The 24,234-nt window shown below is 47.0% G+C and overlaps 1 protein-coding gene and 1 long non-coding RNA gene across 4 annotated transcripts in view; one reads left to right on the top strand and one right to left on the bottom strand.

Annotated features, from left to right (window-relative positions):
• LOC142817761 (uncharacterized) overlaps positions 1–4,861 on the bottom strand; it is a 190,104-nt gene extending 185,243 nt beyond the window's left edge. For both annotated transcript variants that reach the window (XR_012895342.1, XR_012895343.1), the window contains exon 1: positions 4,666–4,861. This is a non-coding gene — a long non-coding RNA (uncharacterized LOC142817761). The remainder of the gene's footprint in view (positions 1–4,665) is intronic.
• Positions 1–24,234, top strand: part of LOC119174635 (cell adhesion molecule Dscam1-like) — a 141,091-nt gene that overhangs the window by 2,134 nt on the left and 114,723 nt on the right. The gene's annotated exons all lie outside the window — the stretch shown is intronic.

The raw sequence follows: 24,234 nt of genomic DNA, 5'->3' as shown, positions 1-24,234 counted from the left end.
GCTGCCTGCCATTGTCTAGTCATAGTTCATTTTTTTGTTTTTATTCTCCGCCTCAATCATCATGGTCATTTCTGCCCTAGACCTATTAGACTCTCTATCACCGTTTTCAATCTTTTTTAACCCCGGAGAAAGGTAAAACGCAAACTTTATGGCACTATTTGGCCAATATGTGTTTGTGCCATTAACCATTATCAATCAATAAATCAATCAATCAATCATGATAGAAAGAGCAGGCACGTCTTTTCAGAATGTTTGACACCACATTCCCATATACACAGTTTTATCTAGCCCTCTGTACAGGCAGTACAGTGCGGTTCAAGTTGAACACTACGAACCACTTTCGAGAGTCTTCCCAAACAATCCTTCTTTCTAAGTAAATCACTGTTTGTCTATCTCAGTAAACCACTGTCTGAACCCCCCCTCCCCTACCCCCGCCGCAAGGCTTATCCACAGCACTCGCACACTCAACAACACTTGGCCTTTGATCCTCGTTTCCAGAATCACCGCGGAAATGGCCAATTTACGACTGTTTGCCTGCGAATTCATAGGCAGAAAGAAGGAGCGCACATGCGTGAAGCGATAACCTCATTACAGCAAGCAGCCTTTAAGCCAAGAAAAAAAGGATTCCTCTTCAAGCCTGACGGAGAGGTCGGCCGCGTTGTGCGAGTCTTGTCGTTGTACGAGGATAAGCTTCGGCATATCGCCAGCGGGAAGGCTACGCGGGGGCAGTCGAGAAAAAGTAGGCAAATAACAATAAAAAAAAGAGGAAAGCAGAACGGCCAAAAGAGCCTACGAGGAGAGCAGGACAGCGTGTAAATAACACGGAGGCGGCGATAACGCCTACTCGAACACGACGCGAACGCCAGCGTGGACACACACACGCTGTCAACGTCGCTGCGAAAACGCCGCTATCGATCCGAGACCGTCCCTCGTCCGCTTTCGCGTTGTTTCGCGAAGCCTTGGTGCGCGCGCCCGAGAACCCGGGGAAGACGAGAGTTTGCGGTAACACCGGTGACGGATAGCCCGGCTCTTGTGTCACTAAGAGGCCGCCTTTCGTGTCCGTAATTGAGCGAACGGCCAAAGTCAATTTCGCGAAAATTTTAGATCGGGTCCGTATGTTCCCGACGGCTAGTATCGAAGCCTAGGTCGTATGACGATAGTTATGGCGCAAGAACAAAACGACGACACAGAGACAAGAAGGACACGAAGGACTCTGTGTCATCGTTTTTGTTCTCGCGCTGTAACTGTCGTCATGCCATACCAACGATCCCAAGCTGCCAAGCTTCTAAGTAGGTCGTATGTTCTTTCAAAGCTATGGGGACAGCAGTAGCATGGAACGAAAGAAACTTCCGCGTTCCCTTTTTTGCCGCCTTTCCAGACTTTAAAAAATTTATGAATGCTATCACGAAACCAAGATACAACAAAACAAAGTCGAACATGCCAAAGCACAAACATGACGATGAAAATAATTAATGTGTGGGTTTTTTGCATTCAAAAACTAAGGAACGATTACGAGAGACGCCGTAATGGACGGCTCTGGAAATTCGACCATCTGGCGTTCCTTTAACGTTAACTTACATCGAACCGAACACGGGTCGCTACCATTTCGCCTCCGTCGAAATGCGACCCCTGCACCCGGGATCGAACCCGCAACCTTCTGGTCTGCAGCCGAACCCCATAGCCACTGTTCCACCGAGGCGGACAAAGCATGATTCTCATAATAGGGGACTCCCCCCCATGCAAGCCAGAATAGGGGACTTTGGGTTAATCTAGAAGCACTTAGGGTTCCTTGACGTGCTCCCAATCAAAGCACACCGGCGTTATTCGCATTTCGATCAGATCGAAATGCATGCAGCAGCTGTTGCCGGGAATCGAACCCGCGTCCCTCCGAGGTTCAACAGGACGACACGTTACGTGCTACACAACCACGGCGGTTTGTCATCAGAAATCCGTTCGGCGAAAGCTAACATGGTGGAGGAACGTTCAATAAAAGAAAAATTCCACATGTTCTCTTTTGGTAAGCTTCCTATGAGAAAAAAAAATGAATGAATTTTGCAATAGATCCGTGCTATACACTCAGCAAATATGGTAAGGGAGAATTTCGTGACGTCTCCCTCGACAAATATGTCTGTGGAGACTTCACGAACAATGGCTCTCCACGTTATGGTCGCTGTACTTATTCGCGAAGCAGGTACCTTAAGTGTTAATCTATGGCAAGCGTACCGCGTGTAAGTATTTCTTTTTCAATAGAACGGCGTGCTACAGTCACTTATACAAGATATTGACAAGTCAATTGACCTAGCATGCTGTTACGACATAAAGCCACGCGGAAGAGCCATTGTGTTTAGATAAAGCGTTCGACGATTTTGAGCTCTTCGTACTCAACTATGGGAGAGCAGTGAGCCGTCCCTATAAAACAGCGCGAAAAAATGTGGATAGCAACAACAGGTTCAATTACAAGTAGACAACGATAGAGTGAAAGGTTGTCCTTCATGACCCGATCAGGATATCACTTACATAAGCTAATAAACCGACTAATCTCACAAGTCTGGTCATTCGTATAATTATACCGTGAACGATACGTATGCAACGAAGTCCCAATTCACACAATTCGCTACAAGTATATCGAATCCACGGCTACCTTATTTCCGTGATTATACGATAGCAGCTGACCAATAAAAAATAAGGAGGGCGGGGGAATAAACGCAATCTGTTGAGTTTTTCATTGGTTCAAACACGTTACAGAAACCGGTTTTCACAGTAACACGATGCAAATGAAGCCTGTTTTTATCTTTTTAGATGTTTTTAAATACCAGCACGGCGCCTTACTGAAATCAGAAACAGTCGCTCCACGTCAAGTTTACTCATGTTACGCTTTCTGTCCGAAAGAATCGCGGCAACAGATAAGTTTTGAACATGATCATAAAAGTGAACCTTTCTATATTAAAGCTTTAGGAACAGCGTAGGCACCAAATTCTCGGGCGTTGACTGTTTACATATCAGAGTGGAAAGGACTTGTGTACTTCATAGTTAATACATGCTACCAATACTTCTGAAGTGTTCTTGTATCAAGTGCTAAGTGTGGAATTAAACCGTGTAGACTACACCACCTGGATCACGCTATGTGTAGCTTTTATACATTAGAAGCGACTCGGCACAGCCCAGGTATGTGGTGATGTCTATTCTATTTTACTTTTTGCCGCTAGTTCCCATGCTCAGTACATGATATCAGCAGCCACTCACAGGTGCAACGTCGAGGGCCCCACAACTGATTCAATGCTTGCATGTGCTCGCCTAATCCGCGTGCAGCTGTTTCCCGTCCACGCCTCATTCAACACAACTGTGCACAACGCTTCGCTGTTGTTGCGTCGTTTTTGGTTATCACGCTATTCCTTCGACATCAGAGCACAGATGCAGTTGCGCGAGATTCGCGAGGCGCTACGCGTGAGCTAAAGAAGTGCAGAAAAGAAAAAAAAAAACCGTCAGTCATGGCACAGAGTGCGATAATACTTGCACGCCATCGCAGCGGCCCGTACCGCCCCCTGGGACTCATCAGGAAAGCAATATTCCTCGGCACGATCGATGCATTATTAGGCGGCACGGAGCGTAACAGAAAACTTGCGACCGATCGTGCGTCCCGCTGCCTGTCCTATTTCGCTGTTTGGGTGACCGAAAAGATGGGGCAGCTGATGCAGTTATTGAGTTACAGCGGGGAAGACGTGGGTGATTAAAAGCACCGCCTATGATATGTGGGGTTTAACGTCCCAAAACCACCATATGATTATGAGAGACGCCGTAGTGGAGGGCTCCGGAAATTCCGACCACCCGGTGCACCCAAATCCGAGCACACGGGCCCACAGAATTTTCGCCTCCATCAAAAATCCAGCCACCGCAGTCGGGATTTGATTCCGCGACTTGCGGGTCAGCAGCAGAGTACCTTAGCCACTAGACTACCGCGGCGGGGCAAAGGCATGCCCAAGAATACCGAGAACTTTATTAAACATCCGACGAGAACTTTATCAAACCAACATTTGCTTGAGATGCAACAAGCGTTACACGAAAACTACGGAACACGGCCCAAAGAATTAGCGCATGTGGGAACCAACACTGGCATGGCAAGAACATTTGTTGTGTTTTGTAAAATGTGAAGAGTGCCTCCCATTGGAGGCATCAGAAAACGGGCCGGCGATTCGTGTAATGCCCTGCTGGCACGTGCAAAGCACGGACAAATTATGTCGACACAGCGAACGCCTGTTGAGTTATGATAGTCGAGAATGCTAAGTGCGGCAGCACCATCCATCGAGAACGAACACAAAACTACACATTTTCTGCGCCAGACATGCACGGCACACAACCGTCATTCTTCTGTAGGCAGCTTCAGCTTCCACCAAGAAATGTGAGCCCGAAAAGAAGGCCCGACAAGTGTTAGACTAATCCACGTTACACATTCCACGGCATCGAACAATCGCGTTGCCTTCGACATTTCAATGCGTATCAATCTCACAACGACGCAAACAACGCACACGCGTGACCAGACGCAACGGTCCCCACGAGATGACGGAACGGCCATTCACTCTACGTCGTTCTCTCGTTTCTGCCAGTCGTCATAAACGATCACTTATTTTGCCGCCAAGGAACTCAGCTGTGCAAGCAGCTGCGACTCACCGTTTTGAGGCGGCACCCAGTTGGCAGCGGTTATTCCAGCAGGCACAACACCTTCCGACGGTCCACATTCAAAAAAAGAGAGGAACCGGATTTTCCGATTGGCGCGGCTTGGCTCGCGTTCGTTGGTTAGCAAGCCGGTTCCGCGGGTTGCGTCTTTGCCGCCACTTTCGGTTTCGGTTTTGAGATTAGGCGGTGCGGTCGAGTAGGTGTGGTTAGCGATTGTTTACTTTGTAAGCACGCTTGTCGTCACTCCCTAGGAAGTCCAAGCTGTTTCTCTTTAAACACTAGGGAAGGATGAAGCTATGCAATGGATACGCAATGTGAAAAAGTTGCAAACGCCGGTGCGACATACCTCACATCGGGTTAGACCGTCGCCCCGAAATGTAGACCTATCTCTGCAAAATACAGCATTGTCGGTGTGTTTCGATATTATAGCGTTAGTGAATCACGTAATGTGATGTAGCTATCGGCAGTGCCTATCTGCCATTTTGGATGTTTAATTCGCGTAATTCATGTTATGGTGTGCAACAGTGTACGTGCGTATACATGCCGCGTAGTAGAAAGGAGGGTGGTGTAATGTAGTCTTAGAAACCGGATGACGGGAAACGCCTGATGATAGCTAAGAGTGGATGCATGCAGACAGCGCATCAAAAAAGTTTCCACTCTCACCATATAAACATAAAAGTAAACGTCCATTTTCGACGTCGTTCAAAAAGATGTCCGCTGCACGCCAAGCACGGAGTGTTCGAACCATACCAGGCAAGAGCAGGTATCCATCAGGAATTCTTTTAGCAACTCTGCCATTCTTCCCATTCCACGGGCATCTAGGGTCGGCGCCTCTCTGCCGCACGGCTTCGAACTGTATACATTCTACCGTAATGGCGAAGCTCCGTTCTCAAAAAGCCCTGCACGCACATCAAAACGGAATGCCGTGCAGCTGACGAGAAAATAAACACCACTGAACTTGCATTGGCGAGCTTCTGTCAACTCGATAGAGCGCAAATATCCAGCCTGCCTCTGCGGAGCTCGCCGGCCGGTTCTGACGCTTTTAGGCCTAACCCAGTGAGAAACAAAGTGAGTCCTTTTGGTGGTTTCCTACGCCCTGTTGTTTCGGCGGTCTCTATTTCTTATTTTTTTTACTTTCATTTTTGGACTTGTCGGTCGTTTCTTTCGTTTTCATAGGCAACAAACGCGTCAGGCCCGAAAGCGAAACACGGGCAACGAGAGAGTAGACGGGAGAGGTCGGTCCGAGGGAGTTTCGGTCTTCGCTTCGGTGCTACGGTGCCGATGAGAGAGAGTGCGGTTTTGCACGGTTGAGCTCGTCCCACGGTGGCTCGTCCTAAGAGCTTCCAGCTGTGACGCGGCGATGCGCCGGGAACATTCTTCTTTGTCCTCCGCGTGGGGTCGTGCGCTGGAAGCTTTGCAGGAGGAGTTGCGCTGGAGTGATGACTGTCGCTTTCGGCCGCGCAGGCGTTGCAAGGTGCTGGCCGCGCACGCGGGATTAGGTGCCCGCTGGTGCAGTGATTTATTCGCCGGAAATCGCGACGCGGTCGCCGGTACGAGCGCAGGCGGTGTCGATCTTGTCGAGCGGAGTGTGTCACGCTCGCGTGAGACGGTTACCGAGAGCGCTGGGGAGAGTTCACGAATGCGGGCAGTCGTGAGATTTGAAGGCGCGGGAAAACGATGAGCAGTGGCGACAAATGGTTTCTTTATGGTCGCCAACTGCCAGTTGGCACACACTCGTTATGATTGCACCAGTCGTTTCGTCGAATATGACATGTACGCGGCAACACGCCCTAAGCCTCAACAGTGAAGCACTGCATTTTCTGCTGCAAAGCTTAGAGAACTAAACGAGCAGAATCCGAAAAAGCATGGGCGTTGGCTGGGGAGGGGGCGGAATGCAAAGGGATTTTTGCTTTTGCCCTCCCCTCTCCTCAAGACACATGACTTATCCACGTCCTCCCCCCCCCATCTCCTCCCGCGATGCAATTTTCATTGCCTGCAGTACTGCGTACCACAATGTTCTACCTGTAGGGGGCAGCCATTTTTGGCAAGGTACCGTGGGTCAGGCGGAACGAATGGCCTCGATAGCGTCCTGCTGGTCGTTATCACAATCGTGTCATCAGCGTTCGTTCACCATCAACGTTGCATGACGAAACCCGAAGATCCTGCACTGGCCGCGTGCAAAAGTGACACCGGGGTCAAAGTTATGCGGTCAAAAATCTGGTTTATATGCTCACTTAAATGTTTACGGTAGCCGACCTATGCATGTGTGGTTAAACAAATTTTCGTTGATTTATTCTCCATAAACAAAGGCATTCGCTTGAAATCAAAGCTGTTTTTAGCGTCGTATCTTAGTAAACTATTTTGATGTCACATCGCCACTTCCTGAAATGTGGTCTGTGTCTAACGCGAATGCACGCGAGTGCCGCAACTCCACGTGAAATACAATACACCTCAAGTTTAAGTTTGTTTATCTTGAGAAGTAAATGACTGATCGTGTTACGCGTACCCGGTGTCCTCGCGTTTTAGCGGGCACAGTTCTTCGGTAACACCCTCCGGCTGTCAAGTTCTGCGACCGACGCAAGACGCTAATATGAAAGAATACGTGTGAGAGAGAAGATATTTCCCGAGAAGCTTACGGTTCCAAGCCCCGCTGGCATTCTAAATGAAGTAATTTTGTGAAGCAACTTCTCGTACACTGAATATACTACTAGAGCATCTGTTTACATTAAACTGATGTCAAGCGTGGTTTGCAAGTCTCGCTTCCTTCCAAGTAAGTTATCTTTGCAAGAACAATATATATATATATATATATATATATATATATATATATATATATATATATATATATATATATATATATATATATATATATATATATATATATATATATATATGACGTATGAAGCGATGGTTGGTAGAGGCAGAGAAGGAAGAAGTGCAGAATGGAATAAACATGGGGTATGAGCCAGGCCACGTCACCCATTCAGCATAGCGTCACACAAGTCGACAGGATTCCCCCTCCCCCCGAAAGAATGCCTGCCCCTTCATCAGTCACTCATCATCGATGCAGTTCCCCAGAAGACACCCTGACCATACATTGACTACCGAATCATCGCCTAGAAGGACAACGACCAGCACCATGACAGAACTATCGGCTGACCTCGACATTCCCAAGTACACCGGATCAGCGGACGACGGACCCGTGCAGGACTGGTTCAACCTGTTCGAGGTCCACGCCGCCGCTGCATCTTGGTCAGAACGGGAGATGGTTAGGAACTTCAGTGACTACATCTCAGGTGAGGCATTCAAATTTTACCTCATCCATATCTTCGAGAACGATGAGTCTTGGAAAAGGATCAAAGAAGAAATGATCATTCGTTTCAAAGAATACGATGAAGACCTGTTCATACCGCATCAGCGGAAGGCTTTTCAACGCACCCATTATAGTTATGCGAAGTCTTCCCGCAGTAAGCCTATTTTCCAAACGAGACCTCAGAGAAAGTATACCACCATTGCACCATCATATGACTCTTCCGAAAAAGCGTCACGCATTCGAACACCGACTGGTAACGTGCACGTCGCAACAGACAAGGTAAAGCGTCCGTATACCGAAAGAAATCTAGAAAATTTCTCCAAAAAACTGAACCTAAACCCGCCTTCCCCAAGTGCAATGAAATCGGCATTTTCAACGTGTTCACTGCACCACAACACTTCAGATTTTACAGAACCACCCAAATGCCTTGATGCATCGTGTCACACACAAGGCCCAAACGGTTTCGAGCGTGTGACGGAATTTACGTGTGACGAGCTGGTGAATCCTCGCAATACCAGCCCCCACCCTGACGTTCCCGACCAGGGTCATTCGACAGACACTGTCAGCCTAACTACGCTGCAAAAAGAAAAAAACATACGCCATCAGAACCACCTGAAGCCATGTCTGTTGTGCTCTCATCGTCAAGTGACAACACACATGTGAGTCAAAGCACTGCAGGAATTTCGAATCCACCAACGCCGGCGCATTGTCAACTGACAGAAGCATTTACAATCAAGGATGACTCACAACCATCCTGGGAGCGTTCTCATCAGCCTGTCACGCTGCTTTCATCGCAGGACAAGCCCAGCAGTACAGTGTAGACTACCGACAATCTACTGATCACATCACCATCTAAAAAAAAGCAGACTCATGTTCCTGAAAGAGGCCCATCTGACGAACTTTCACAAGAAGACGAGCAATTTCAACAAAGGCAACTCCACGAACTCCAAAAACTGCAACGGCTACTCGAACAAGAACAACGATCAAGTGACACCTCCTCACGAGTACAGTTGTGGCTGAAAGATCATCAGAGACAACATCAATTAAAGAAGCAAAGACGAAGTCGATGCCTAAGCCATCTTCGCAGAAAGCAACGTCGACAAAGTTTCCTGCATCAGTTCTCAACGCCGTGTCTACGATTCAACAAACTGAGAGAAGACCACAGAAAGCTACGAAAGAGACGTGCAGCTACCACGTGTACAATGAAGGAACAAAGGAATCATACCATCAGCTTCGGTTCTCGCATATGCAGGCTGCAAGCACTCGTTCTGTCTCAGCCACGACACAGAAAGCAGCGTCTACGACGGAGAACTTCGTGCCTACGACATCCGACTCTCAAATGCTACAAGTACTTCGACCCTTGTTCATTCATGACCAGAATTGCTGTGTCATCGGTAATTTCTACGTTCAAGGCGTGCTTCAGTTGGCCAGAACGCAACAGTCAACCTCGCCCACCAGAGTTGTCATAAAGTTCATCGGACTGCTCAATCGGCCTTGAAGATTTCGTGAGATTGTGGAACTCCGTCTGGACGTGAAACTGTGAATTTGGGCATTGTTTTGTTCATTCACTTCTTTAGTTTGTTATAGTTTGTAACCAGTTCCATCTTTCGGGGGGAGGGGGAATCGTGTGACGTATGAAGCGATGGTTGGTAGAGGCAGAGAAGGAAGAAGTGCAGAATGGAATAAACATGGGGTATGAGCCAGGCCACGTCACCCATTCAGCATAGCGTCACATATATATGCGTGGGAAAAAACAATGAGAAGAATAAATAAAGTCGAGTGGTAAGTCCACGCGACTACTCCCATTGCTTTTAATGAATGAAAGAGCCCGTCTCGTACGCCTTGCAATTGCAGTGTTAAGGAGGACGGATCAATGACCCAAGTAACTGTCGCCTAGTCGTAGCACAACATCCTCGAGGTCTAGGCTCTGAGATTACCGGACTCTAATAGTTGTAATCTTGAGACAGGGAACATCCGCGCCCTGCGAGGCCGGGGACTTTCTACACGCCGGATTTATAAATAAATGTTATTTCTCTCTCTCTCCAGTAGAATTGCTGAGCAAACAAGCCAAATGCAATTCGCCGTGTTAGATCGTGTCACATGTTTTATTTTGTTACTTTCACTTTTTCAGTTTTATTTTTTAAATGTCCGTTCACGAACCTTCAATTAGCTCGTGTGTTATCATTATAATCTTTGCAAATGGGTTGGTCTAGACCGATTTCCTTTTTCTTCCGGCGATACACCTACCAAAACATATTGCAATCTGAACTAAAGATCCCAGAATATTTCTGTAGGTTCACACATTCGCAAAAATCGTTTTGCAACTTGTCATTCATTTCTGAGATTGGAGAGAGAAGCGAGATCTCTCTCTATCTCTTTCTCTTGGTGTAACAATTAGGGTGCTCGGCTGCTGACACCGAAGGTCGTGGGTTCGACCCCGGCCTTCGCAGTCGCATTTCGAATTAGGCAAAATGCTAAAGTCCCGTGCACTGCGCGATAGTCAGTGCACGTTAAAGAACACTAGATCATCAAAATTTCTGGAGCCACAACCACTACGTCATAATCATATCGTAAACTTGGGGCGTTAAATCCCCAGATATTATTATTCTATCCATCTCTCTCGCTCTCCCTGTTACCCTCGCGTTGTCTACCCTGCAGAACGCGATTCTCTTGCGCTTACATAGATCGGCTTTGCTAGAGGAAGTGCTCCTACTGTATAGCGTATCTCTGAATTCGCCGTATCTTCAATCCGCTCCTTACAAACGTCACCGAAAACTGCCACGTGCGGGCTCGAGTGCCAAAACTTCATCCGGGCAGCGGTATTTTCCTCTCCGAAAACACGGCTTTTCTCGATGATTCGTTGTTTACGAAACGTGGGCGGGCTCGGGCCTCCGTCTGACGCTCCAAGGCTTCTGCTCATCCTTGCTCGAGTCTGAAGCCCCATCGCTCGCCCACGCTGGTGTTTTCTTTTCATCGTTTTCGGAAGCACTCGTTTCGATGTTTGTGTACCTTTTTTCTCCCGAGACGGCGCTATTTTAAAAGCCCCGGGGTGGTTGTCGAATGAAGCGCTGCGCCAAAGGGTTTCAGGCTTACCCTTCTGTATTTCTTCGATACGTCTTTCTGTGTCGCCGCCACTGTATGAAATGTTACGTCGCAGTGATAGCGGAGCACTGTAATTAGATGGTGTAACTTGCTGTGTTTCCAAGCTACGTATATTGGAGTGTAGCAGTGGCGTAGCCAAGGGCTGGCAGCCCCTCCCCCAAATTTTTTTCGACCGAAATACATATTTAAACGTGACCTTTTCGAAAAGGTGTCTCCCCCCCCCCCCAAACAATTTTTTTTGCATTCGCCTCTGAGTGTAAAGGGATACCACACAAACTTTTTCCGCTATATTTTTTATGCGCCTAGTTAAGAACTGAATCCCCAAGAGCTTCATAAATACACTGATAAGAGTGAGTGCACCACCTGGAAAAATTACATAATTTTTAAAGCTAATTCTGGTTCTCTACTGTACTCTGTGGTCACGGCACACGGTATGAGTTCCTCCTCACGTGCTCGTGGCAGATGTCATATCGTTTCCACGGCCGATGCGCTGAGCGACTCCCTTGGTGATGCACAAGCGGCATTTTCGAAGGTTTTTGGTGACGCAATCAGCGGTCATTTTGGAAGTATTGGTACCCGACTTCATCGCAACGAGCCGTACTGGTGCGCGAAGTCACCAGGATCGACACTGTGGCCTAGTGTCACGCTAGTGTGAATGCCAGTAGGTGTTGTGCCATGCGAACATTGACTTCAGTATGAAAACAAGATATCAGCATTTACTGAGCTTTAAACTTGCCCAGTTGTCCAGAGTGGCCTCTGTATACAGGACATTTCGGCGACGGAGTAAACTCAGCTTCGAAAATTGGTTTCAGTATACACACCGAAAAACAAAAACACACGGGTAGTAAAGCGAAACTGTTAGATAACTGTAGGCGCATTACGTTTACATCTCCCTTCTTTTGTGATAGGACAACAAGGAAGGCACGATCTGTGCTCGCAAACCTCGCTCAACAAAAAGACAAACACTGACATTAGAAAAACAAAGCGATTGACCCCGCTTCCTCTTTTGTCTGTACGCATCTTTTTGTTGCACCTATTATTTGCGCCGATTCTCCGCATCAATGCTACACTTGCCGCAGCTATTTCAAACAAAACGACGCGACGGGGGATCACAGGAACGAGCTGACGAAGTGTAGGCGCCATTTCCGTACGCAGTCGGATATCTGAATAAAGAATGTCTTCCGACCGCTTGTATGTCTTTTGTACGTGCAGTCATTCTACAGTGTAGTCTGCCTATGGGCAAGGAAAGCCAGCTCGCGTTGTTAAAATACTCCCGAACTTTCCCACAGAACTGTCCTTCTCGTCTCGCTTTATTTTCTTCCACGGAACTTATCAGACTGCCTGCAGTGCAGTACGGAAACGTTTTTGCTTCCTTCTCTAAACTGATTCCGCTATCAGCCTTGTCAGATTGACTGCCATTGTTTAGCGAAAACAAACCGTGTGAACTCTGAAGCGTTGGCGCTTAACCCGCGGCTTTTAAGGAAGTTTTCGATGCAAAACAGCCGATTACGTTTACAGTCTTTTACTTTACGGCCTTTTGTTACGGGGGTGCCCAAAGTCTAAGCGTTATCTACGCACTAGTCCTCGCACTTAGTACGAAGTCTTTCACTACTCTCGTGTCTGGTATACAGTCATAAATAACTGTTCTTGAACAGGATATTTCTAGTATATGTATGATGCGCGTAGGCCGTCCTCTGCATGCGTGCTCTCGGGCTTCATATTTGCTGACCTGTAAATGAAAATAGATTCGTATGAATCATGAATGGGAAAGCCACTATCTGCATTTGGGCACGATAAGCTGCTTTACCCGACATTAAAGCGCAACACTGCATGCGTTTGGGATAGTTACGCACTATTTTCAAGCATCCGTTGAGTGTAGCTTATTAAGCGTACCATAAAAATCAGATTAGGTTAACCTGGACGCATCAGTAATCCACCGCTTTCGCAATACCAAGACAGCAACTGCTACAAGCAGCGCAAGCTGCAGAAGGTTACCGCAAGCGAAAACGAGGCTGATGGCAACGCCTTATGAAAGTTTTCGCGCTATCTCACCATTACGTGGTCAAATTTGATGCCAGTCCTGATTCGCTGGCATTGTTATGTTTTTGTCGGTAACATGTGATTAGATTGATATTTCCATGGGATTTAACGTCCCGAAACCACCCTATGATTGTGAGAGACGCCATAGTGGAGGGCTCCGGGAATTTGTACCTCCTGAGGTTGTAGGCCCGTATGCTCAGTCTTGGGTGCACAATAAATTGTGCACCCAAGACTGAGCATACGGGCCTACAGCAGTTTCGCCTGCATCGAAAATGCAGCCGCCGCAGCCGGTCCATGCTGAGGTCCATGCTGGAGCCGGACAAATCTAAATCCTCCGTGAACCGCATTCTTCAAAGAATAGTACACAGCTACCCCGGCACCGACGGAGAGTTGATCCAGGCGCTTAAAGACCGTTATATCGGTACTGATGTGGTTCCGCCAAGTACATTAGAGTACATCGGTAGCGAGAATGCCACATTAGACGCCGCAATCACGAAAGAAGAGGTTTTCGCGGCAGCCCAGGCAGCCAATCGGAACTCTGCGCCGGGGTCGGATGGTATAACAAACGCTATGATAAGAAACCTCAGCACTGAGGTTCTTGAGCAGATAACGCAATTTCTCAACGACCACTGCTGGTCCCAAGGTCACGTTCCTCCGGAGTGGAAGGAAGCCAAAATAATAACTATACCAAAGCCCGGTAAAGCACCATCGCTCGGAGCCCTGCGGCCCATTTCGCTTACTTCGTGCATGGGCAAGCTCTACGAGCGAGTAGTACAGACACGGCTTCAAAATTACATTGAAAAAGAAAATCTGTTTCCCGCTACCATGATTGGTTTTCGCTCCGGACTCTCAACCCAGGATGCCTTCCTCCTTTTAAAAGAAGAGGTCATGAGTTGCGTACCCAGGGGAGGCGAACATTTGGTCTTGGCCCTCGACCTCAAAGGGGCCTTTGATAATGTTTCGCACGAGGCCATTCTCTCTGAACTCAACACAATCGGCTGCGGAAAACGTACATTTAACTACATTAAATCCTTCCTCTCTGGGCGGACGGCAACTATTGGGATAGGCGACACGAGATCGGTGCCGTTCTCGATGCCAAATAAAGGCACACCGCAAGGGGCAGTCATCTCCCCCTTGCTCTTTAACATAGCTATGCGCAGACTTGCTCACGAGCTCGAAGCAATCCCGCACCTTGGATATACATTGTATGCGGACGACATCACACTCTGGGCTACGAAGGGTTCACTGGCGCTGAAAGAGCAGACCCTCCAGGCTGCTGCGACAGCTGTGGCAGAGTTCGCAAGAAATAGTGGGCTGAGCTGTGCGCCTGAAAAATCTGAACTCATAAGAATACACAGTAAGTATTACAAAAGTAACGGTGACATAAACTTACAGGTAGACGGCCATGCCATAGCCGAGGTTACTCAGGCCCGTATACTTGGCTTCTGGGTCCAAAGCAATGGCAAAGCCAGTCACACGATAACCACCTTAAAGACTACGGTTAAACAGATAGCTAGAATGATCCGTCGCATCACTTATCATAAAAAAGGCATGAAAGAAAAGGATACTCTCCGGCTTGTCCAGGCCTTAGTTTTGAGCAGAGTGACGTATGGCCTACCGTACCACTCACTCGACAGAAGTGAGGAGAGCCAGGTGGATGTGCTCATTAGAAGCGCTTTTAAGGCAGCACTTGGTCTACCCACCAGCACACCGACCGAGCGGCTCCTAGCTCTCGGTATACATAACACTTATGCTGAGCTCAGTGCCGCAGTCCTCATGTCTCAGAGGAATCGTCTAAGTGAAACTTCAGCAGGCAGGGCGATACTCACTAGAATAGGAATTTCGCCCCACCCACAGCACATTGATGAGGAGCTGGTCGACGTAGCCCAAGAGGTCCGCAGGCGAATCTCAATCGCACCGGTGCCCAAAAATATGCATCACGACTTTCACGCTGAGCGACGTACTGCGAGGGTAAACTGGCTTCGAAAGCAATTCGGCTCAGCTTCAAATGTCGCGTACGTCGATGCGGCCAGTTTCGATTGGCAGAGACACATAATTACTGTTGTCGACAACAACATGACGCTGCTAACGAGTGCCTCCGTACGCACGACCTCGGCTACAAAGGCGGAGACGATGGCCATAGCCTTAGCCTTAAGGTTTCAGGAGCGTAGAGGGGAGCCATCAGTTATTTTATCCGACTCCCAGGAAGCCTGCCGGCTCTTTTTAAGGGGCCGCCTTCCAGCAATGGGGCTGAGGCTGCTAGGATCCAAACTCACTCACCACCATCGCTTGATCTGGTGCCCGGGACATGCAGGTCTCGAAGGCAATGAAAGGGCGGACGCTCTAGCTCGTGCGTTTTGTAACCGAGCGGAGAATCCATCTCTTTCATTGACCATGCCAATTTTACCTAGGGAGATTCTAGCTCACCAGCGCTTCACGCGTCAAAAATGTGGAACACCTCACAGATCCCTTAATGGGGAAGAGGCCACTGACCTTAGAAAAATTCAAACGGATGTATTTCCGCACCTACTGAAGTTACACGCGATACATCCAACTCTTTACCCGGCTGTATGTCCATGGTGCGGTGGAAGACCGACTCTCTACCACATATCGTGGGGGTGCGATCGTAAACCAAGCGACATAACCAATTTTCTCGGCGAACCTTTAACACCTAGTATGGAGCAGTGGGAGGCACACCTCGCTAGCTCGGACCCAGGGGTGCAGCTCGCACTACTGGATCAAGTCCGGCGGGCGGCTAAGGCCAGTGGAGCCCTGGACGTAGGGCCCCAACCATAAAGGCTCTAAAACGCCCCTCTCCCTTTCCCCTTCAATAAAGTTTTACTCTCTCCCGAACTTTCCCACAGAACTGTCCTTCTCGTCTCGCTTTATTTTCTTCCACGGAACTTATCAGACTGCCTGCAGTGCAGTACGGAAACGTTTTTGCTTCCTTCTCTAAACTGATTCCGCTATCAGCCTTGTCAGATTGACTGCCATTGTTTAGCGAAAACAAACCGTGTGAACTCTGAAGCGTTGGCGCTTAACCCGCGGCTTTTAAGGAAGTTTTCGATGCAAAACAGCCGATTACGTTTACAGTCTTTTACTTTACGGCCTTTTGTTACGGGGGTGCCCAAAGTCTAAGCGTTATCTACGCACTAGTCCTCGCACTTAGTACGAAGTCTTTCACTACTCTCGTGTCTGGTATACAGTCATAAATAACTGTTCTTGAACAGGATATTTCTAGTATATGTATGATGCGCGTAGGCCGTCCTCTGCATGCGTGCTCTCGGGCTTCATATTTGCTGACCTGTAAATGAAAATAGATTCGTATGAATCATGAATGGGAAAGCCACTATCTGCATTTGGGCACGATAAGCTGCTTTACCCGACATTAAAGCGCAACACTGCATGCGTTTGGGATAGTTACGCACTATTTTCAAGCATCCGTTGAGTGTAGCTTATTAAGCGTACCATAAAAATCAGATTAGGTTAACCTGGACGCATCAGTAATCCACCGCTTTCGCAATACCAAGACAGCAACTGCTACAAGCAGCGCAAGCTGCAGAAGGTTACCGCAAGCGAAAACGAGGCTGATGGCAACGCCTTATGAAAGTTTTCGCGCTATCTCACCATTACGTGGTCAAATTTGATGCCAGTCCTGATTCGCTGGCATTGTTATGTTTTTGTCGGTAACATGTGATTAGATTGATATTTCCATGGGATTTAACGTCCCGAAACCACCCTATGATTGTGAGAGACGCCATAGTGGAGGGCTCCGGGAATTTGTACCTCCTGAGGTTGTAGGCCCGTATGCTCAGTCTTGGGTGCACAATAAATTGTGCACCCAAGACTGAGCATACGGGCCTACAGCAGTTTCGCCTGCATCGAAAATGCAGCCGCCGCAGCCGGCATTTGACCCCGTGACCGGCAGAATAGCAGCCGAGTACCTTAACCACTAGACCACCGCGGTGGGGCGTTACTAAGATGTTATACATTCAATTTCACAGGAGCCGAAAGGTCGTCTACACAAGCGTCAGTGATATCTCCTGAGCTTATATATAGGCCTTTGTTTACAGCGGCCCAATTTTGTGCTCTAAAATCTACAATGCCGCAGTGGCGCACGTGTGCTGATAATTGTGACGCGATATTTAAAAAAAAGTAAATAATAAACAGTTTGGATTTCATTTGTTTATTCTAATCAATTTATTTCCACAAAATCAGTGAAAACATAGGTTTTCAGAAGTACTTTATGAACCTGTTTATTCTTTCTGTTTAATGCTTATTTTACTATAATACTTCCACTAAAGTTGAAACAGTTGATCCATATTATCCCATAATGATTGATGCAGACGTATGGTACTGCAATTGTTTCCCGCACTGCGCCTCACCGCGGTGCAGCGCATTTTTTACACCTCGTTTGCTTCTCTTCCGCCACGTGTGTGTTGATCAGCACTGCCGCCCCGCCGCGGCAGCAAATTTCAAAAAAAACCCTTGTCTGGCCTAAGCAGACATATGCATATTCTTTTCAAGCCCGGCTCCCCGGAGAGTTCGTATACGCTCAGTTTTCCAGTTCCCCTTCAAGCCGGCACTTATATACGCCGGGCGCTGTCGCCGTTCCATTGAAATAAGTGGCGGCCAAGGCCAGCGCGACCGAGGCCTATTTATTCCAATCAGCCTTGCCACGAAGAAACGCGCGCGCGACGAAACGAAGGAACCAAAAAAATCGCTACTCAGTTTTCAAGTTCACTGTCTGACACTTTCGCAATTTTTCTCACTATTCCACGTTGCATGCACGTAACCTTGAATAAGGGAGAGAGAAAGAAAGAAAGAAAGAAAGAAAGAAAGAAAGAAAGAAAGAGTGCAAATCTTCTTAAGCTACAAAAATCAAATCACGCAAATCTTTCGAGGACATCAATTCGCGGTATTTGTCGCAGGGAACGAGGAACCATTGCTATTTCGGTATTTGAAGCTTCCTATACTGATCTTGAACGGAATGCCTTTCTTCCGGGTGACCTCGAAGAAAGAACTGATCCTATTATCCTCGAAGATTAGATGCGATTGCGCTCCTAAAGAGAAGTTTATGAAATAAGCGGGAACGACCACTATATATGCTTTCGTGAGCCAAGAGCCAAACTATCGCGTCCAGTGGCACTTTTTAACTTGTTACGCTTGCTTATAAGGTTTGTGCATGAATTCGCGCATTTAAGCGTTTCGTTAACGTTATAGATTTTTGCAATATTTACGTTTAGATTATCGAAAAAAAGCTGCCAGCAGCATTAACTTATAATGCTCCGCTTATCTTGCCCTCACATGCACGAAAAATAAGCGAAAAATCAAAGCGTTAAATTTTGATTCAGAGGCCTTGTTTTGCCCAGTGCACAGGTAATCGATATATTTCTGTTAATCAGACTCTGTGGGTCTATAAAAAAAGGACAATTCATTACAATGTAAATCGTTAAGTTAAATCTCTTCGCAACACTATAGTGTACCGTTGAAAAATAACGCATTGTAAACGCATCGCTCACGTTTTGTTCTTCGAACGCTCAAAGATAAGAAAGACAATGAGAGACCAACGTTCTTTTCATGTTGACACGAAGCGCACGATTGCTTGATTAAGTCTTGCTTCTTATTTGAAACGGCTCGGCGCACCCAAGGTTATCATATTTGGGAAACGGCAATCTTACGCTTCTTTTGTTTAACCTAGCTACTGGTTGAAGTTTATAATTTCGCTTGGAGTATATCGAGGATGTAGAACCTTATATGCCGAACGAAGATAGAAACTACGATCTGTGAAATGAAGCAAATAAATAAATAAATAAATACTGAAACATTTTACTTTATTTTATTGCGACATAGGCTTGCCTTTAAGGCATAATGTTGTTTTTTGCGTGTATATGTATATTCAGTGTGTGCCGTTAGGCCGATGTTGTGTATGAAGTGAAGCAGTGTCTCGTGGAATGTGTTGCCATGTATCCAGTGGTTGTAACTGGTTGTGTCACTGTAGCAAATGCCGGATTGAAAGAGGTGACGGGAGCATTCCGGCTGTAACTCTTAATTGTCCATATCAGGAGGTATGCATCTGTTTGCATCGCTGGAGTGGTACAATACGCACACGTATCACCAACTGGTAAACGCGACCAGTTCATGATGCTATAACGGCTGGTGTAAGGGCCACCCCTGCCCGAAGCCTCCTGAGCACAACTTCCTCCGCCCTATAGTAAGGTGAGTGGAGAGAGAGCAGACACGTGGTGGAATAAAAGCGCCTGTATCATGCCGGAGGACATTTTACGGGCACGGAGCGAGTTTAGGGGCTGAGGTCGAAGGGGAATGGCTGGAAGGTCTATATCTGGAGGGAAGTGTGCCTGCTGGTCAGCAGCAATGTTGTGTGGCTTCGCAGCGTGGCCTTGAATCCAAGTTACTATCATGAGCAATATGAGCTCGAACACGCGAGCACGTGGCAAGTAGCCTCAAAACAAAGTTAACGTGATACGTGGATGACGCTGCCGAAACTGGGCGGGAAAGAAGGGGCGTTCTTCCACTGTCTGTCAGCACTCCCGCTTCGCTAGAGCTGCGGGCAAACGGCAGATGACTGCGTGCGATGTGTCGTTAGCGATGATAGAACGAAGAAAAGTGCACGAAAAACAAACAAAGTGAAAGACTTGTATCAAAATGCGCATCACACACCATCTACATATAATAGAGGCATGCCAAGATGGTATCCTATACGTCATCCGATATCTCAGCAGCTAAATGGGTAATTGGGTGTGGCTGTGCTTGATATGTGGGTTCATGTCACCGCTGGCAGCCACTAACGTGCCATAAGCCACCGTTCTGCAGCAACAATGCCTAGACAGGAGTGTCAACACTGTACCAGAAGCGCGCCACCCTTTCTACTTTGCTTCCAACAATGGCCGCTGAATAAACCGATGTAGTTTTCGAGGTTATTCGCCATGCGCTTGCGTGTTCGAACTCATATTGCTCACAAAAGTACCTTGATGCAAGTAGCTGTATTGCGGCGCATCTTATGAATCGCCTCGCAGATTTCCATCGGCTTGTGAACTTTCTGCAGCTCCTTAATAGATCCTAAGAAAGCAGTGAATACGTTAATTTGCTTAATTGCGGGCAGTTTTTAGGTGGAATCCTGAACTGCATAGCGAATGGCTTGAAGTTACATCTCAAGAGCACTGGCTTCCTAGATAGATAACATTGGTGTTCATTGACAAAACTATTCATATATTATTGAGGATTGACGTCAGTTACGTTCCGTCCCGGAATGGTCGACGACGGGCGTTGCCGGGTCGTAGAAAAGCGCCTCCGAGTAAGTTCCCGCGATGCCGGTCTGACAGGCCATCGATACAATTGGTCCGTGTGCCAATGCCGTCGTCTCCGCTGATTCTGATTGTCCGGCGGACACGCACGTGTACCTTCCACGTGTACCGGCCACCTGCAGCCTGGCTTGGTCTCCTGTAAGGCGCCATAATTGAACCCCTTGGTGCACGGGAGTTGTCGCGTCCTTTGTGGCCAGCAGACAGTCATCGTCCCACATTCCGGTGGCCCTGCTTCCTTGTTGGCGAGGGGTCGCCGGCCGCGGGGTGGGTAACATAAGTATTCGGGGAACGCACGAAGTTCGAGCCCAACAACGTCCTTCCGCCGTCTTGTAGGATAGCAGCATCAGTATATACTCTGCAGGTATTAGTGCACAAGGCTTTGATAATGGAGCGTTCGTCAATTGTACCTGATGTATCGGTGCGCGGTGACTTCGTTGTCTCATTACATGTGATGGTGGCGAATTCCCTGGGAGGCATAGACTCGGGCTGGTTGTCAATGCGAGAGCCGCGTTGAAAGTGAGTATGCAACGCAGCAGCAACCAGGACAAGTTGCTTTTTTTTGATTTCACGAGCTTTTTCTCTTTGGATGCCTCGAAAAGAGCGCCAGAGCTTGACAGATGGCATCCGCCCGCTAGATTCCTGATAGCTTCCGGCTGCGGTCGGCTGCACAGCTCTCGTCATTAGTCACATGAACGCGAGGCCTTGAGATGTGACGCGGTGTTATCGCGCCGTGAGAGACTCCCGTACGGAGAGCACTGGGCACGATATGATGGACGTGCGAGCGACTTGTAGTAACATTTTAGAAGGCTCTTGTGTTTGTTCACATATACAGGGTGCCCCAGGCCGACCGTACTTTATCTCGCTTTACACCAAGTTTAAGTTTAAAACTATGAAGAAGAGAAACCCTGCATGCATAGATTCAATCAAAAAGCACTGAGAAAACTTATCTGCAATGAAAGTCTTTGGCAGAAAGGTCTGATGTAAATATTAGCTCTTGTTAGTTTGTGCGCGCAACCATCAAAATGGACGGATGATAACTATTTAATTGGAGTTTTGCGAAGCTCAATATTGAGGAGGTATCTATCTATCTATCTATCTATCTATCTATCTATCTATCTATCTATCTATCTATCTATCTATCTATCTATCTATCTATCTATCTATCTATCTATCTATCTATCTATCTATCTATCTATCTATCTATCTATCTATCAACGACGGTTAACGTTTCTTTTTGTTCTGCTTCTCCTCCTCGCCACATAATGCCCACCCACGCGCTGCAACGACTCCCCCCTGACGCTACGCGTTAGTAAATGACGCAACGATTATGATCACATGTCGCACACCGGTCCATTAATCGGCCGTTACCAGCCCGACTATATATACGATCGTTCATAACGCTTCTGTGCCGTGCTAGTTGTGCAAGATGGTGCACGCCAAATAAAGAGCGTGCGCCCAGAAGCATCGCGTTAACGCCTCCTCCTCCTCCTCTGGGAGGCGCTTCTGCGGCAGATGGCCGTGGTTGTGCACGTCCGTGCTATTTTGGGCTGCATCGGTCTCGCGCCCGACTTTATACCATAACCGTGGTTTTGTAAGGAAGCTCTGCATGCGGCCAACGTTCCGCTTTCTGGGTCAAAACTACCATGGAGTGCACCGGCAGCGCGTTGAGGGCTTATGGCCACCACTGCAGTTTTTTTTTAGTCGTGGGCAGTAAACTTTGCTCTACTGGCGCCATCACTTATTAAGACAAGGCAATTAGATGCCTCAACAAGCGCGAAAATTGACCTTCGGCTCCAAAAAATTGCTGAAAAAAAAAAGAAATTGCCACCGTAAACTGTGGCGTTTTTTTTGTATGACATCATCACGTTCCAGATCTCCGAAATTTGTGACACTATATAACACCAACGGGACGTCACATGATGAAGTCGATCACATGACGTCATCGCTTGGTCGAAGGTGAATCAATCACGAAAGCTATGCAAAACACCGTTGGGTGTACAAAGCTTGCAGGACCTCTGATGTTGGAGGCAGTGCATAACCACGTCAGTAGCAGAAAGCTTTTGGCGAGAGAGGGGTGATGGGGGGGGGGGGATGAATACATCGGCTAGGAAGAAAAAGAAGATGCCTTGCGCCTTCGAGTCGTCTTACGTGAATGCAAAAGAGGCCCTGTCAGTTTTGCAACAATCTTGCGTGCACTAGACTGTGAGCTTCCACAGGAAACGCGCCAGTTGGTCCAAATGGACTTCACACCATGGACAAACACTCATGACCCGGCGGCTGCTTCACAGGGATTGCATGAAGCAAATGTAGTTCAGAAAAACTTATCTCTCCTCTCTCACCCTGCCATCACTGGAAGAAAGCTTTTCGGAATTCTACGTGTTGGGGACATAAATGCCATTTTTTTCCGGACTTCAAATAAAGTTCATTCATTCGTTCGTTCGTTTATTCATACATTCATTCATTCATTCATTCATTCATTCGTTCCTTCATTCATTCATTCATGAAGTGAGCTGTTCGTATACACCCCTCACCCTCTATAAATCTGAAGCGTTTAGTTGTATTTCGCATAATAAATTTTGAGGATAATTCAACTCCCATTCCTCGGTATACGTACATAACTGCCGTGCACAGTGAACAAAAGAACAGTTGTCGTGTTGTCGTATAGCACAACTGTTGTGGGCTGACTTCCCTTCCACCGCGGTGTCAAGTTGCTTTATCGCCCTCCATCATTTCTCTTTCATTTCCGAGTTAATCATCTAATTTCCGCTAAAACTTGTTACTAACTCCGTGCATATTTAATTTTTACTGGGCATTTTATTTACAGAATTTTGAAGAAAAAAAACGCAAGTATGGGAGCAAAAAGCTTGTATGTTGGCAGCTTGACGAGGCTCCGGTACCCCTTTGTGCTTGGCATCACAGAAACCGCAGAGCACAGATATGAAAATAATTGGACGTCGATTTTCAAACTTCAGGAAATCTTGAAATAATGTAAAACAGTACATCACATCAGAGTTTCAGGTTTACATAGAAATGAGCAAAGCACACTCACGCGCACGAAAAATAAAACAAAACAATGAAACAGCGCACATTCAATCGTGAAACAACACGCGTGTTGCTAAACGGCAAACAAAAAACTACAAATATATAAAAAGTGCGCAACACTGAGTGCACAAAAATACAAGTTTTGAAGAGGTAACATAGAAAACACTGTTTAAATGTTACATGTTTTACTCGTAAACAAATAAAAGAAAGAACTTTACCTATGAAGCAACAACGTAGGATAACATGATTACAGACGAGCACTATTATAGGGTGTTTTTTTTAGACTTACAGTTATTGCTGAACAATTAGGACAAATTTAACTACACGCCGGCATTCTGGATGAGGAACTTCTTAAGTTGTTTTTGAGGTATATCAAAGATGGCAATGTTCTTTTCAAGCATGTTAAAACAAGCGGAAATCCAGTGTTCAAGTCTCTTTAAACCGTAGTCAGTTGGAGAATATGGTGCAAACCAGGAAGGCCTTTGTCTAATTCTGTAATGGGATTGTGTAGCTTTCCGGAGGTTACATAGTTTAAGAAAACAGGCGTTCTTTCATAGCCAGCTTTGCTTGTATTTCATTATGAGATTAAAGCTGTGTATTTGATCAATCAGTAAAATTTTATATTTTCTGAACAAACCACTTCTATGTGCGTCATATCGCACGTTTTGACATGCCACATCGCTTTTCTCAACAATAACTTTATTCTCTTTTGATTTTCTTTATATGTATATGCCCATACGA

This window comes from Rhipicephalus microplus, chromosome 5 (genome assembly GCF_043290135.1).
Source record: "Rhipicephalus microplus isolate Deutch F79 chromosome 5, USDA_Rmic, whole genome shotgun sequence".
In the NCBI taxonomy this organism is placed as follows: Eukaryota; Metazoa; Arthropoda; class Arachnida; order Ixodida; family Ixodidae; genus Rhipicephalus; species Rhipicephalus microplus.
The sequence above is the reverse complement of the archived record's forward strand: the minus strand, read 5'-3'. Positions and strand labels throughout refer to the sequence as shown.